The sequence below is a fragment of the Ciconia boyciana genome, chromosome 14, assembly GCF_034638445.1.
Source record: "Ciconia boyciana chromosome 14, ASM3463844v1, whole genome shotgun sequence".
In the NCBI taxonomy this organism is placed as follows: domain Eukaryota; kingdom Metazoa; phylum Chordata; class Aves; order Ciconiiformes; family Ciconiidae; genus Ciconia; species Ciconia boyciana.
Window position 1 is genome coordinate 10,840,441 of NC_132947.1, and position 6,523 is coordinate 10,846,963.

Sequence of the window (6,523 nt, forward strand, 5' to 3'; positions counted from 1 at the left end):
TATTTAAATTGTGTATAAAAGCATACTATGTGATCTGGAATAAAGAGATATTTTTCCTTTAAAGTTCAAAATTACCTGTTAAGGAGTATAGAGAATGAAGGACATTTAGCACATCTATGGTCATATAAAGGTGATCTCCTCTTACGTCCAAGAAAACATTAATTTAATAGAGCATCACATGATATCACCACAACTATACCTGCAACTGGGTTCAGTAACAGGAGGAGAGATGCTTCCCTAGGCACAGCGTGGTGACATTGAAGTCTTGTCTAGCTTGTGATCAACTACAAAGATAAATGGGTATTCTAAGACACTTGGAAGGAGTGCAATATATGAATTAACAGTTTTGCTACAGTTGCCTTAGAAAAAAAAAAGGTACTGCATTACAGTTCTGTTGCACACGACTCAGACAAACACTGGCATTGAAAAGAAATGCTTAACATTAAATGAACTGGGTAAGCTTTCAAGAAAGTATTTGACAATTGTTTTGAACACACAGGATGATCTGCTTTATTCTACACTGGTACGCTGAAAGTGGCAGGCAAAGACCTAATCTGCCCATTGTTTTCTTCAAAGACAACTGACAAATAGTCTTTAGACAACAGATTTTGGCTTGCTTTTTTCTAGTCTGGGTGGTTTCCCTTAGAATCATTTTTTCTTCCCTTTCCCACATTCACTAACTGCTCTTCTGCATGTATTTCTAACTATAGTAAAACCCAGGTTGAAGACAACATTAGAAAGGATTTCCATTAGAAACAATTTAAGAACTAACTGTATTTGTTGAAGGGAACACAGTCCATTCTTAATTCTTTGATATTTGTAGTGTCATTCAAAAACATGTTTGTATGGCCTGATGATAAAATACTCCAGAAAATTTCATTTTTACCATTTGTGTTTACTGAGAGAAAGCTACTGGAATCACAAAAGACAATGTATCTCATTTTATTCCACCTCACCTAAAAGTTCATGAGAAAAAGCACACATGTAGCCCTGTGGAGATTCTAGGCAAACAAAGCAACCCCCAAAGAGCAGGTTTCATCCATACATTAAATAGCCTTACAGTCTCTGAGACCAGGGAGATAAAAGATACTTCTGCCTTTTCTTTCTGCCCTATTCCACTCGGTCCCCCTCCTACCGCTGCCAAGGGCGGAGGGAGGGGGGAAGTGTTAGGCTACAACTACCCAAGAGAAACGCATTATATTGATAACATTTTTAGCCATGCAACCTGTTTCAGTGTTGCCTCTGAAAAAGCAAACAACTTGCTTATTTTCTCACTTCCATGCAGCAGAGAACAGAAGGATGAAAAAAATCTTCATAACTCAGAAGTCACATACGGAATATGCCATGCAACTATATATACAAACCTACCTTGAAAACGTGCCTCTAAAAGGCCTTCTGGGCATACCTGTGATACTAGATTATCTCATTCCATGGCTCTGACATCTTGACATGCATGGAAGTGGGGAAACAGTAAAGGGTTCAGGCTTTGTGACAAAATCTTATACTCAGCCAAGGCTAATGCAGGTGCTAGTCATTATGGCTAGCAGTATAACAGTTATATTGTTCTGCAGCCTTCCTCTTCTCCCTCCTCCCCCATTTTCAGGTGCACATGATAAATCAGGGCAAAACTGCTATGTAGTTTAGCCACATGTGTAACAACTTTGATGAAAAATTGCTTGCCCTGACCTAAAAATTACAATGTTTTCTGAAGAACTTTTACAATGTTTTCAGATTTCTAGAACAATCTCATCCATAAAATGCAGTTATGATGGTTTTAGACTTCAAGTCACAACACTATCCATGGTTTGTAATCTTCAAAAAAGAACTTAACTTGATGGTAAGAAAGCCTTTAAAATAAAATTTTCAATAGGGCAGTGATCCATAACCTAACAAAGAATGTTTGACAAACAGTTTCACTACACCTGACCTGAACAGGCTCACATTTAACAGTGAAGGTGACGGGGGGGGGGGCAGGGGGAGGGATATGACCAAAACCAAACCAAAGCAAAAAAACCAACAACCCCATACACACACAAAGCACACAAAGTCAGGGAATATTAAAGGTAGATACCTGTAGAGCTGACCTTATCACCTCCACTCTTCTAGTATATTGCAAAGGCAGTCACAACCTCAGAAGTAAGCGACTTACACTATATCCTAAGCTTATCATCAGCAGTAACAAACCTGACTTTCCAGGGTATAAGCAAAATGAGCAGTCAAACCAATGGTGGCCCCCTTGCCCTCTTCTCCCTCTCATTTAAATAGCATGCTGTCTTAAGCAATTGCCTTTTTCTTACCTCTGTACAATGTCAGAAATAGAGCTGTCTCTAGACAACAAAAAAGAGAAATGCATGTCTACATCTAAAAAGCATAAAACCTCACCAACAATAACTCCACGCTCTGCACATGGAAGACTAAAAATCCCTCATGAGATTGAGTTTGGAGACAAGTTAATTTTGCTCCACTTCAAAGACAATCAGCTTATTGATAACTGTCAACCAAAAATAAAAGTTACCAGTTAAATTAAAAATATTATTAAAGTAATAGGGTCCATCTGAAGTATACCTCCCATTTACATGGGGTAAAAAAAGGATTTGATGTACCTTCTCTTAACTAAATGCAGGATATAAAAGCAGGGTAGAATTATGTTCCATAGCAGATTTAATATCAGTAGCAGGTAAATTCTTTCACAATTGTCTCTTCCCTAATGCGCTACATTTAGAAACATCAATAGATCTGGCCAGAGAAAAAAGCACACAGGCATGCTGCCCCAGCATTCAGGTTTAGATATTCTTCACCACCCTCTCATATCCTTGGCATAAAGAATACTATTCTTCCCCTCCCCCTCACCTCCATGTTCAGTATAAAAACAAGTCAGAAGAATATTTAAGATATTTCTAAATACTCATAATCAAAAAGCTTCCATGAACATAATGCAGAATATCCTCTATCATACAGTCATTCAAGATCACCTCTTCGAGGGAGGCTCATTTAAATGCAGGAGTTGAAGCAACCTCCAGTGTCAGACTGTAGCGTCCAATATCATTTTACATGCTACCAATGGCTTGATTTTGCAGACAAATATAACCAAGACACCCCTTCTTTCTCAGGGTTCTTCAAAAAAAAAAAAAACAACAAAACCAAACACCAGCCTTTTCTATGCAACTGTAACATAGAAATTAATCTTGAAGGTTTTGACTGTGATTTCTTGTCCATTATTAATGAAAAAAAGCCCATGATCAAAAGATAACATTCTATTGTAAAACAGACTTCCTTCTCCTTCATACTCTGCATTTTGTCTCAACTATGCACTAGTCTCAGTGACACTATTCAAAAAATTGATAAGCAGACAATGCAAACTTCCAAATTAATAAATCCAAAGCCAGGATGAATAGGGGTTTCAAATGAAGAATTGAAAAAAAAAAAAACAAACCCAAAACCCACTCAACTCACATGCCAAATAAAAGCAGACTGGAAACAGCACACTGTCATCAGGAAAGGTACTTAAAGCGAGGCTGAATACTGGGTTTATTCTGTCTGCTATCACTTCCCCTATCCCCCAACCTCTACCTTCATATCACAGCAGCAAATCCACTGGTATTAATAAATTAAAAAAAAATAGTAGTAGTAACAGAGTTGAATGAAATTCTGAACAACAGTCAGTTAAACAGCCCACTACAACAACTGCTAACAGTAAATACAATTACTGTATGTTATCATGCACAGTCTAGTTAAACAAAAAAACAAAACAACAAAAACCACCAAAAAAACCCCAACACCAACCCGCAATTTTTTCTGTTTCCTCTAAACCCAAGCTCTTATGCTGGGGCTTTCACTCAAATACTATTTGTTACTATGAAACTATCTTGTATTTATGTTTAGAACACACACATCTTTGTCTTGTGTAGCTCATTATAAGTCAGAAATGTTTCGTGAGAAAATATTTATTTTTACAACAGTGAAAATAAGCTTAAAATTTGATAAGTGCCTGTTTTAACTGTATTACAGATACTCTATAACTAGACATTACTGTCTTTCACACTGTCAGATTTGCTTCACTTTTGTCTTGTTATTCCAGATAGAATCCAACATAATGTTTTCTGTTAACTTTTAGATAAAAGATTTAAAGGCAGAATCAGATTTTTTTTCTTAACAGGTTAAAGAGGAAGGAGATACTGCCTGAATAAAAGAGACCGAATTAAAACTGTGTTCACTGGATGAGCTGACAAAGTGGGAAGCTTCTCTTTTAAAAGAAAACCTGACTGTGCTTAAGAGTAGTAGCAGAAACCAGAAACAGAACCAACTTTAGAACCAAACAAAGAGGACTCTGGGAATTATGTCAACCTCAGACAACATCCCCACCCATATTCACCCCATTTATACCCCAGAATCACTAACACCTACAGTGGTATGTGACCTCGGGGGGGGGGGGGGGAAAAAAATCTCATCTCCATCCCTCAACAGCACAGTTTCATTGCAGCTACGAGGCAGAAATGGATAAGAGGCATGGAAATCAACCTTTTATTTGCAGTATTTCTCGTCCCTTTCCTTATTACCAGAGACAAGGAGACACGAGAAGTCACCTCTGAAACTTACCGAGGCTACAGGACGATCAGAAGGAGAATGCAGATAACAAGGTCTTTGGAACCGCCTCGGTATCAGATAAACCCAGATGAATGGCAGATGGGGCCATTCTAGCCCAGGTTTTTCACCCCCACACACCACCCCCCACTCAGGCCGAGAAGCTGAGGGTCAGACGATTCCAAACACAAATCCATAGCGACCCCAAGTCTCTCACTGTTACATCGGGAACCTCCACCCAAACTCACCCTACTTCGATATGCACCACACAGCGATACGGGCAGCCTTCAGCCCAACACACTAGTCCCCCACCGCTGCCTCAGGAATGCCCCCTTCTAACTACACTCAGCGCTAAAGTTACAATGGCTAGAGAGAGGTAAAGGCATTTACACGCTGCCCTGGGAATCCCCCCATCCCCAGCCCTGGGGTCACTCCCCACACACAACCGGTCTACGCTGCCCTTCCTCCTCCCCTCAGGGAGACACATCCATATTGGGGAGGGGGACGAGAGGGAGAGAAGAGAGCCGCCCCTCAGGGCCAGCCCCAAGCTGCTCCCTTCCCCGGCAAGGGGCAGCCCTCCCTCCCTCCCCCATCCCAGTCCCACCCCAGCGCTAGAAGCAGGGGAACAAGAACTAGAACTCTCCTCCCTCCACTCGTTACTCCCTCCCTCCAAACCCCACTCACCTGGGAAAGGAGCCAAAGCTCAGCTACGTCTCCTTCTCCCCGTCTCCCCCACACTCAGCCTCTCGCCGCCATTTTCCTCGCTGCTTAGATTTAAATAGGAACCAGCCTCCCCGAGAGGAGCCACTAGGCGGCGCGAGGCATTGTGGGACCTGTAGTACGGCCCCTCGCGGGCGCCCAGGGGACCCGCCCCCTTCTCCGCGCGGGGCATCACGGTACTTGTAGTACTCGCTTGGGCCCCGCCGTTTTCTGAGCCGCCGCTCCCAGCGGCCCTTGCGGGCCCCGCCCATTTTCTGCCGCCGCGGCCCGGCCGCCGCGCAGCCTGGCGCCTGCTCCTCTGTAGTGCCGCTCCTTTCCAGCGCCGTCCCCAGAAGGGCAGCTCCAAACCGGGTCGAGGAAGCGGCCCCGTGGGAAGCTCCCCGTGCCAGCCTCCCCCGCAGTGCGGTCAGCCACGCCGCTCCTGGAGGCCTGTCAGTTAGAGGCGAGGCTAGCACTCGCCATGCCCGGTATCGGGCACTGCAGCTGTGAGTGCTCCACGGAGTCACAGCGATACAGTATTTAACACGGAGCAGTTTATAGGCACGAAGGATTAAACAGCAGTAAGGTATCAGTCCTGCACACAGCACTCAATCACAACACTGAGGTGAAAGTTACAGCTAAATAACGTCTGTGGAGCGTTTGCTACACCAAGCACCAGTCTTTCCCTTTCAATAAAGAAAAACACAAGTCTGCTGAAGTGAATGTTTAATAAGACACAAACAGGCTGGGATAAAAGTTAAAAAGAAAGTTTCAGTTACTCTCTACTTCAGGTTCATGTCAAAGATGGTTTGCAAACTAACTCATAATGGCAATTCACTTGCCATCTGTAAAAAAGTAAGGCAAGGATAGGGAGGGCGAGAGACTTCTAGAATACAACCTTCCTATGCCAGTTTGCTTGCATAAATACTTTTTTCATAAATGTTTTTAAAATTAGTATTAAAAACTTTGCAGACTTTGCAGTATTAAAAACAGGGTGTGTAGAGGACATGGCACAACCCATAAAGCAGTCATATAAAAATGCTCTTTTTATTTTGAAAATTTATGAAGTGTGAAATAACGAAAATGCATTGACTTAAGTCTTGCCAAGCTATTCGTACAGAGCTCATTACAGGACCATAGCCACAATTAGTATTCAAGATAGACAAGTCAAGCCATTAAGTATACCTTCCAGTAATTCCCAAATAAAAAAATATGTCAAACTAGCGTTGGGCACCTATAAGCA

The 6,523-nt window shown here is 42.1% G+C and overlaps 1 protein-coding gene across 2 annotated transcripts in view; it reads right to left on the reverse strand.

Annotated features, from left to right (window-relative positions):
* NCOA3 (nuclear receptor coactivator 3) overlaps nucleotides 1-5,391 on the reverse strand; it is a 90,933-nt gene extending 85,542 nt beyond the window's left edge. For both annotated transcript variants that reach the window (XM_072879008.1, XM_072879007.1), the window contains exon 1: nucleotides 5,266-5,391. The gene's annotated coding sequence lies outside the window, so the exon portion shown is untranslated. The remainder of the gene's footprint in view (nucleotides 1-5,265) is intronic.
* Nucleotides 5,392-6,523: the final 1,132 nt, after the last annotated feature.